Below are 9,756 nucleotides of genomic sequence, written 5' to 3' on the forward strand. Positions count from 1 at the left end.
TGACAGATAGGTTTTGTAACAGAAGCTACTGCTGTACCATTTATATTCCCTTAGACCAAGATCTAGCTACAGAATTTGTGAATCCCTGTGCAAAACAAAAACGTGGGGTCCCTTGTTCAAGAATTTCAAGAGGACAGCAGCAGACCAGTAAACCAACTCCATAGGTATATGTCAATGAAGCTAGCCCTGCCTCAGGCGTTCACCTCTGTGTGAAGGCTACTAACTGCTCTTTCAGTAAGCTTTTTTCTGGCTGATTTGGATGCTTAATTTGCACCAAGGGAAAGCTTAATATCCCTGAAAGCAGCACTCAACCAACAGCAAAATGGCAGTTGGTAGATAAATGCTCCAGCTTCTTCCCCCCTTGGATGGTATAACTGAGAACTATTCTAGTGTTGAGTTTTCCAGTGGGATTGAGATGCAAGTGTCCACAGTGTAACTGCGAGATTTCTTAAGATCACCTCTAAAATAAACTACTTATACTCACATTCTTATCTCACAGTCTGCTTCTTGGTAAATCCAAACCATGACATCTTTCATCTTTCAAGCCAACTCTAACTTGGAATACAGTAAAATGAAAAAAATCTAAAGCTGCATCTCATTCAACAGGAATGAATGTAATATAGTAACGTTGGCTCTCACCATGGCAAGGAAAGTGGTGGCTCTTTAAATCTGAATGGTGAAAGACCTTGTGTTTGGACTTTGAGACAAAAAGCTGTTAATGAAGGCTGTTAAGCAGCAGTTACAGGGTCTTGTTTTAGAGCTACTTCTTTCCGTAATGTACAAGTGGATCAAAGTGTGGCAGGACTGAAGGTAGGAAAACCAATTAGGAAATGAGAAACTCGCAACTGGTAAACAGGACAGGATATCTACCTGGATGACTACCCACATCGACCAAAATGGAGAAAGCACACTAAGTTGTCAAGAATAAATCAATCTGTGTCGCCTAAGTGGCCACAAGTACTGGGATCACCTACCCATTGAGCCCCTGAATTTAACTAGCAAGGAGTGGGAAATGACGAAGGCCAAGGGGCCTATGATAAGCACTGGGAACTGATGGCTCTTTTTGATACTAAGACCAAATTAGGAACACGAAGATACTGACAATGCTGCCGCATCCACCACTGATTTTCACCACGGAGTACTTAGCAAAATCAAAACAAGAACTTGTATCCTAAAGATGATATCACATGGGCCTACTGAACACTAAATCTTACGACTTTTTAGGAATTTAGAGATGATCACTCCATGAGACACTGAAATGGTGTCTAGCTTGGCAAAGTAGAAGTCTGTTTCTCTGACATGTGATGGTCTTGTTGTAGGTAGTCTTGGACTAAAATGCTGTCAGCAACATAGACTTCCTCAGTGTTCCTGCTCTGGAACTCCCAAGGCAGTGGTTCCCAAACTCTGCTGCACACTGGAATCACTTGTTTTTTTTAAACAATGATGTCTGGCTTCCACCCTGAGACATTCTCATTTGATTGGTACACATGGTGTGACCTGGGAACCGGGATTTTTAAAAGTTCCCCAGGTAATTCTAATGTGCAGCAAAGTTTGGAGATGACTACCCTAAGGAACTGGGCCTACTACAGGGTCTGAGAGGGCTTACTGCCATACCTGCATTGCACTCCAAACAGTGGGACAAAGCAAGGGGCATGAACCAGAAGCTGCACACACCATCTCTGCTCACCCTCACTGGCCAGTCACACGGCCATACCTGGTTGCATGAGATGCTGAAAAATGTAACTTTTATTCAGCCAGCCATGTGCCCAGCTAAAATTTTTTATTCAGGAAGAAGAGGAAGACAGGTATTGGAAGATAACCAGCAATCTCTCCCACCCCCACGCTTGTCTTTTTCAAACAGAAGCAGCCCAATCTGGCAAAAGTACCGATCCTTAGATTTGGAGACAAAACTCAACAACGGGCTTCTCTGACTTTTGTCAGACATCTTACACATCACATGTAGATAGAGCCAGAGACTGTAATGAATCATTGTCAGCGGTCGGAAGATACAAGCTTGGAGATATGCATCAGAATGACTACCCATGCAAATTCTTGAATTTTCACCTGAGTGAGGTGTTGGAGGAATAAATTGTTCTATGGGACAAAATCAGATGCAATATCAAAATTCCATGTACCCACTCTAGTTGACTGAATACAGTGAAGCATTTCCAGCACAACAATATAGGAAAACTTCAAATTAAGGGGTATTTTCTAAATACCACTAAATACATCATCTTTGGCCTGAAACTATCTTGTTAAGCTACTTGTTGAGACTCTTCACTCTAGATTTGCTTGGTGCTGCCTTTGCATTCAAATCCTGTTTTCCAGAAGAAATACAGACACAATCCAATTGTAATTTCATCACCATGCATCTTGGATGCTGCAGTTAGCCTAAATGAAGTAAAATATACTAATCATGAGTGACAGTGATTTTTTTAATCGTAAAACGTATTATCAAGCTATTTATAAATAACTTTCACATTACAAATATGGCATTAACTAAACCACTGCTTTACAGAAAATCACTTAATGACACTCTAGTATTATATATTGTTTACAGATTAAAAACTTAAGTTTAAAAAGGTAATTTGTTTGAAGTCACATAACTAGTAAATTACTAGTTATAACTTAAGAGTAAATTGAATTAAGTTATAACTAGTAAAGGACTAAACTTCTAGACTTGAACTTCTGATGGTCTGACTTCAAAAATCTCTTATTTTTAAAATTATAGCATGGAGAACCTTGTATATCATGATATAGCTATATTACTTTGCAGGGTTTTTATGTCTAAATTATTTTCTCCTCCTGTTCCACTTCCACCCTCCCATTCACTCTCTTCTCTCCTAGTAGACAAAGTCCTTACCTGTCTGCCAGTCCCCTACCCCATGCATGCAATTACCTCATGGAAGGACGGAAGGCGGGCAGGGAAGAGGGTACCTCCTAGCCCACCACCTTCCAACACACCTCTGCAGAGCCCAGGCCCTTTCAGGTACCCCAGTCACAGCCACACCAAGCTTCTAGCTACTGCTCAGCACACACTTAACACCTGGTTTCCCTGTACTTCTCATTTGTAATTTTGGTTTTTAGTCTAGTTCAGACATTCCTTCAATTCACATTAAGCATCCATTTCCTCTCTGATATTCTTGTCTCTGGTCCCTTTTTTGTCTTATCCATTTGGACATCTATTCCTAAGCAAAACATTCTAAATTCTATTTTCATTATCTTACTCCTTAGCCCAGATCACCAGAAGCTCCCTACTATCAGTACAAATTGGAAACTCTCTGGTGTGATTATGAGGAGACGATTCAGTATTTTCTTTGACGCTATTAAACAACATTGAGTTTGCCTAATGTCAGTACTAAAGGCCAGGTTGTAAAATAGTAAAACCTGCAGTGGTCTCTAAGGCAACTAGCTGTTTATTATAGTAGTTGGGGAAAGGAAGATTTAAAAAATCTTCTAAGGAACTTTATTATAGATCTGTTTACTTAAGTAAAGCATATACAGGAAGATGTAGGAATCATAATAAATGCTTATGAAGCAAAACTAAATGCACCTGTACTACTACATCCAGATTCACATACAAAGGACAAAGAGCTTATATCCAGACTGTATGTGTCTGTTTTCGCACTGCTATAAAGAAATACCTGAGACTGAGTAGTTCAGTTTATAAAGTAAAGAGGTTTAATTGGCTCACGGTTCTGCAGCCTGTACAGGAAGCACAGTGGCTTCTGCTTCTGAGGAGGCCTCAGGAAATTTACAATCATGGCTGAAGATGAACAGAAAACAGACACATCTTAAATGACAAGAGTAGGAGCAAGAGAGAGAGCGGGGAGGTGCTATACATTTAAACAACCAGATCTCACAAGAACTCACTATCACAAGAACAGCATCCGGGGGAAATCCACCCCCAAGATTCAGTCACCTCCCACCAGGCCCCACTTCCAACATTGGGGATTTTCATTCGACATGAGATTTGGGAAGGGACACAAATCCATATCACAGACTGTATAAAGAACCCCTCCAATCCAGGCGTAGTGGCTCATGCCTGTAATCCCAGGGCTCTGGGAGGGCTCTAGTGGGAAGAGTGTTTGAGGCCAGGAGTTTGAGACCAGCCTGGGCAACACAGTAAGACTCTGTCTCTACAACAGAAAGAAAAAAAAAAGGAACTCCTCCAGGTATGGGGGATGCTGGATGTAGAGTCAAGGGTGATTATTCCCCAGCTTTAAGATTTAATGTCTGCCCTCTTAGGCTTTGGACTTGCTTGGGGCTTGTTAACACTTTCTTTTGGCCTACTTTTCCCTTTTCAAATGGGAATGTCTATCCTATGCCCGTCCTGCCATTGTACCTTAGAAGTAGATAACTTGTTTTGATTTCACAGATGGAACTTTGGACTTCTGAGTTGATGCTGAAACAAGTTAGGACCCTGGGGATATGGGGATTAAATAAATGTAGTTGTATGTGAGAAGAACATAGGTTTGGGGGACCACAGGCAGAATGCAATGGTTTGAATGTTTGTCCCCTCCAAAACTCATGTTGAAACTTAACCTTCAATGTGGCAGTATTGACAGGTGGGGCCTTTAAGAGATGTTCATGGATTAATGGGTTATCATGAGAGTTAGACCAGCGGCTTTATAAGAGGAAAAGAGACTTCAGCTAGCAAGGTCTGCTCCTTTGCCACGTGATGCCCCATACCACCTCAGGATTCTGCAGAGTTCCCATGAGTAAGGAGGCTCTGACCAGATGCGTCCCCTTGACCTTGGACTTCCCAGCCTCCAGAACTGTCAGAAATGAATTTTTTTTTTTTCTAAAAAATAAACAAAAAACTCCTTCATAAGAAAAAGACTGATGACTCAATGGAAAAATGTGAGCAGAACAGATGTTTCAGAATAGAGAATACCAAATGGCTTATAAACATAGGACAATATATACTATCTCATTTGTAATCATGGAAAATACTCAGTAAAAATGGCCAAAATTCAAAAGTCTGAAAATACCAAGTATTGAGAGAATGTGAAGAAAGGGGGACTCTGCACTGCTTGGTGGAGCTGCTGTGAGCTGATACTAGGGAGAATGAATGGATCTGGGAACAGAGATTAACATGTAAACAGTTCTCTTTGACAGTGAAAGGGTCTGTTCAGGTGTGAGTACATTCTGGGTCTTACAAGGGAGGGCAAGAAAAAACAACAGTTCTTTTTGATGGGTGTAGATCTTAGGCAGATAAAGAAACTTCAATTTATTTGAGAGAGGAGGTAGGGGATGGGGAGGTCACAGAGAACTTTGGGTTTCTTCAGTTTACTATGCCACAGCACCATATTTTCGGGTATGAGCTCTGAGCCCCACAATGGCCATAAGCACTTAACCATAGACCTAGTGATGTATGTATAAAATATACACTAGATTCCAAAGACTTAGTATACAAAAGAACATAAAATATCTTATTTGTAATTGTTTAAAACTGATTACATGTTAAAATGATAATATTTTAAATATAATGGGTTAGGTTGGTAAAATAAAATATATTATTAAAGTTAATTTTACCTGTTTCTCTTTACCTTTTTTAATGCAGCTATAATTAGAAAACCTCAAATCATATAAGCAGCTTGCATTATATTTCCTTTTTTGAGACAGAGTCTTGCTGTCACCCAGTTTGGAGTACAGTCGTGCGATCTGGGCTTATTGCAACCTCTGCCTCCTGGGTTCAAGCGATTCTCCTGCCTCAGCCTCCCAAGTAGCTGGAATGAATTACAGGCATGAGCCACCAGGCCTGGCTAATTTTTTGGTATTTTTAGTAGAGATGAGGTTTTGCCATGTTGGCCAGGCTGGTCTCAAACCCCTGACCTCAAGTGATCAACCTACCTTGGCCTCCCAAAGTACTGGCATTACAGATGTGAGCCACCGCACCTGGCTCACTTCCATTATATTTCTATTGGACAGCACTGCTCTGGAGAAAAACTAAGATTCTCCTTTTATATGATATTTTTAAAAAATATTTAAATGTAAGGAATAAAAAATATTGTTAAGAAACCAAAGAAAGCAAATTAGAATCTGGAGGTCAGGATGGATTTCTTAATGAGGACAGGTAGGGGTGTGTGTGTATGTGTGCGTTTGCATACATGGACACACAGATAGGGCAAGCACACATGCATGTGTGCATATGTATGCAGACTGATAATCCAACAGGAAAATGGGCAAAGGATAGAACTAAAAATGCACAGAAAAACAATCTGAATGGCAAACAGTAACATAATCAAAACTACTAAAGGAAGAGAAAACATAATTAAAAGTAACTAAGACTTCTCTTTATTGGCTGGGAAAAAAATAAAAACATAAATAATATGTATCTTTGCTGGGCAAGTGGGAAGGCAGCAGGATCATACATTGTTGTAAGGAAATGTAAAGGTTAACAGCTTACTGAGAAAGCAATATGGCAACATCCATCAAATTAGAAACATGCCATATCCTTCAACCCAGAAACCTTTCTCACAAAAATCTACCAGCACATGACATGTGTTCAGAAAATTATTATTGTAATACTGTGTAGCAGGAAAAAAGAGGAAACTAAGTATCAATAGGAAATGAAGTAAATGCCTATCTACTGACAAAAGGTTAAAAACATTACCTGCAAAACAAGATCTGTTATGGAATTATTAAGGATTATAAATAAAAATATTAGCAAATTTTTAAAAATATGAAAATATCAGGAATGGCACCACTGTAGGAAAACAGACTACAGTAGTTCCCTCTTATTCTTGGGAGATATGTTCCAAGATCCCCAGTGGATGTCTGAAACCACTGATAGTACTGAACCCGATTGCTGTTAATAGGAAGTTTTTTTTGGTGATGTTTCCCACCCACAATTTTAATAACTTTTCTATCTTAACTAAGTGCTTAACATGCACTGTGGCTGCAACTTTTCCATTTTGAAGTGTGACAGCAAAACTAGCAAAAATTTATTTTTCCTTCTTTATAATTTCAGGGATAGAAGATTTGTTCTGACCATGGATCTTAGCAAACTCAGCATTTAAAAAACTTCCTTATTAAATCAAGAACTTTTACCTTTTCACTTAAAAGCAGCACTTTATGGCTTCTCTTTTGTGTATCCAAGTTGCCACCATTAGTACTCCTGCACTTTGGGGCCATTGTCATGTAAAATAAGGGTTCCATAAATATAAGCACTGTGATACTTAGGCAGTAAAATTGATAACCAAGAAGGCTATTAAGTGACTAATAGGCAGGCTGCATATACAGTGTGGATACTGGGCAAAGGGATGATGCAAATCCTGGGGGGGATGGAGTGGTATGGCATGAGATTTCATCATGTTCATCAGAATGGTGCAGCACCCAATTTAAAACAGGAATTGTTTAGGTGCCAATTTAAAACTTAGGAATTATTTCTGATATTTTCCACTTAAAATATGCAGATTGTGGTTGCCAAGAGTAATGAAACCTTGAGAAATGAAACCGAGGATAAGGGGAGGACTACTGTATTTCATGATATGCTGGTGTGGATAAAAATAGGTGCAACCTTACTGAGGTTGACCATGAGGTTGATCACCTGTTGACCATTGAATAGGCCCCACAGACAAAAGCTCCTTATCTGAGGAATTTTGAAGGGAACAAAGACCACCTGGTGACCACCAAACGGGCCAGATGGAGGTGAAACTCCTTTTCTGGGAATTCAGAAGTAATTAAACTTTCCTAGTATCTAAAGTCTGGTTCCAGGCCTCTTTCAACTTTTACAAGTAACTAAAATTTCTATACATCTCTGAAATGCCATGCCGAAACTAATTTTACTATCCTAAGCTCCTGCCTTAAGGTCCATAAATACCTCTAAAGAAAAATCCATGGCAGCACACTCAGTCCTCTTGCTGAGGCGCCCCACTGCACTCTTCTGCAGTGTTCTGTTACCGCCTAAGGGGTTCACCTTGCCCCTGCCTAGACAGAGTCAATTCATTGAGACAGGGGAATTGTGACAGAGAAAGAGTCATTCACGCAGAACCAGCTGTGTGGGAGATCAGTCTCCCCAAGCACGGGGGAGCAGAGTTTTAAAAGATAACTTGGTGGGTGGCGGGGAAGCCAGTGAGCCAGGAGTGCTGATTGGTCAGGGATGAAATCGTAGGGAATCAAAACCGTCTTCCTGCACTGAGTCAGTTCCTGGATGGGGGCCACATGATCAGATGAGCCACTTTGGGCAGCCAAGGTGAGTGGATCACAGGAGGTCGGGAATTGGAGACCAGCCTGGCCAACATTATGAAACCCTGTCTCTACTAAAAATACACACACACACACACACACACACACACACAAAAATAGCCAGGCATGGTGGCAGGTGCCTGTAACCCCAAGCTACTTGAGAGGCTGAGACAGGAGAATCACTTGAACCCGGGAGGCAGAGGTTGCAGTGAGCCGAGATCGTGCCATTTGCACTCCAGCCTGGGCGACAAGAGCAAGACTTCATCTCCCAAAAAAAAAAAAAAGAGCCAGTTTATTGATGTGGGTAGTGCCAGCTGACCCATCAAGTACAGGGTCTGCAAAATACCTCAAGCACTGATCACAGGAGCGGTTTAGGGAGGGTCAGAATTTTGTAGCCTCCAGCTGCATGACTCCTAAACCAAAAATTCTAATCCTGTGGCTAATGTTAGTCTAGTCCTCAGACAAGAAGAAAGTCTGCTTTGGGAAAGGGCTGTTACCCTCTTTGTTTATAAACTAAGTTTCTCCCAAAGTTAGTTCAGCCTACGCCCAGGAATGAACAAGAACAGCTTGGAGCTTAGAAGCAAGATGGAGTCGGTTACGTTAGATCTCTTTCACTGTCTCAGTCATCATTTTGCAAAGGCTGTTTCAGTTCTTCCTTTCTAATAAACTTTCCTTTTTTCAAACCTATATTGTTTGTAGGTATGGTAAATTCATTTTACCAACCTGCGAGTTGACCACTTCCCGGTGCCAGGGCTCTGACACCTTGCCAGGCACTTACAGAAAGATAATTGGAAGAATCTAATAGAATTTTAAATTTCTGTGCCTTCCAACCCAGCAGCCAAACTTCCAGGAATTTATCCTACTAATATAATGGCACGACGATCTAAAGAGATATGTACAAGGATGTTCTCGACAGCCTTTATTTAATAAGACGTGGAAAGAACCTTAAATGTCTACTCAAAATTGTTGAATAAATCACATGTCTACAAAATGAATAACGCAGACTTGAAAAAGAGTGAGGTAGCTCTATGTCACCAAACTGGAACAATAAAAGATAGCCACTATAAAGTATAAAAAGCAAGCTGAAGACTGTCTCTATGTTTGAAATTTTTCATAATAAAAAATGAAAAAAAATGGAGGGGGATTAGATATATTGCCTTTTCATGAGTAAGAATCTCACAAGTCTTGGACAATTAAACCCCGCCTTCATCCCTCCCATCTCATCATATCTGACCTCAACCAGTTTCCTACCTACACTGCTTATATGCCCATTTGCTCTATATGACTCAGTCATTTCAAGATTGCTTCTGTTTTCCCTTATTGATATAAAAATATTAAAAATGTACATTTAAAATTTGTTTAATTACATCCTATTATTACAGTTCATTTTTTTGCATATTCCTGTGTTGAAAATCCTTTGGTATAAATCAACATCAAAACTCGGTGTTATTCCACTTTTCTTGAACTGTAATCCTTTTTAAACAAAGGATATACCTTTTCTTGTTTAGAGAATGTAAGTACATTCATAAATCTTGGCAACTTTCAAAGGCCATAACAAATTTG

General features: G+C 40.1%; 1 long non-coding RNA gene across 12 annotated transcripts in view; it reads right to left on the reverse strand.

Moving 5' to 3' along the window:
• The window catches only part of LOC112133794 (uncharacterized), a 56,342-nt gene that overhangs the window by 42,580 nt on the left and 4,006 nt on the right, over positions 1-9,756 (reverse strand). The gene's annotated exons all lie outside the window — the stretch shown is intronic.

The sequence above is a fragment of the Pongo abelii genome, chromosome 5 (assembly GCF_028885655.2).
Source record: "Pongo abelii isolate AG06213 chromosome 5, NHGRI_mPonAbe1-v2.0_pri, whole genome shotgun sequence".
NCBI lineage: Eukaryota > Metazoa > Chordata > Mammalia > Primates > Hominidae > Pongo > Pongo abelii.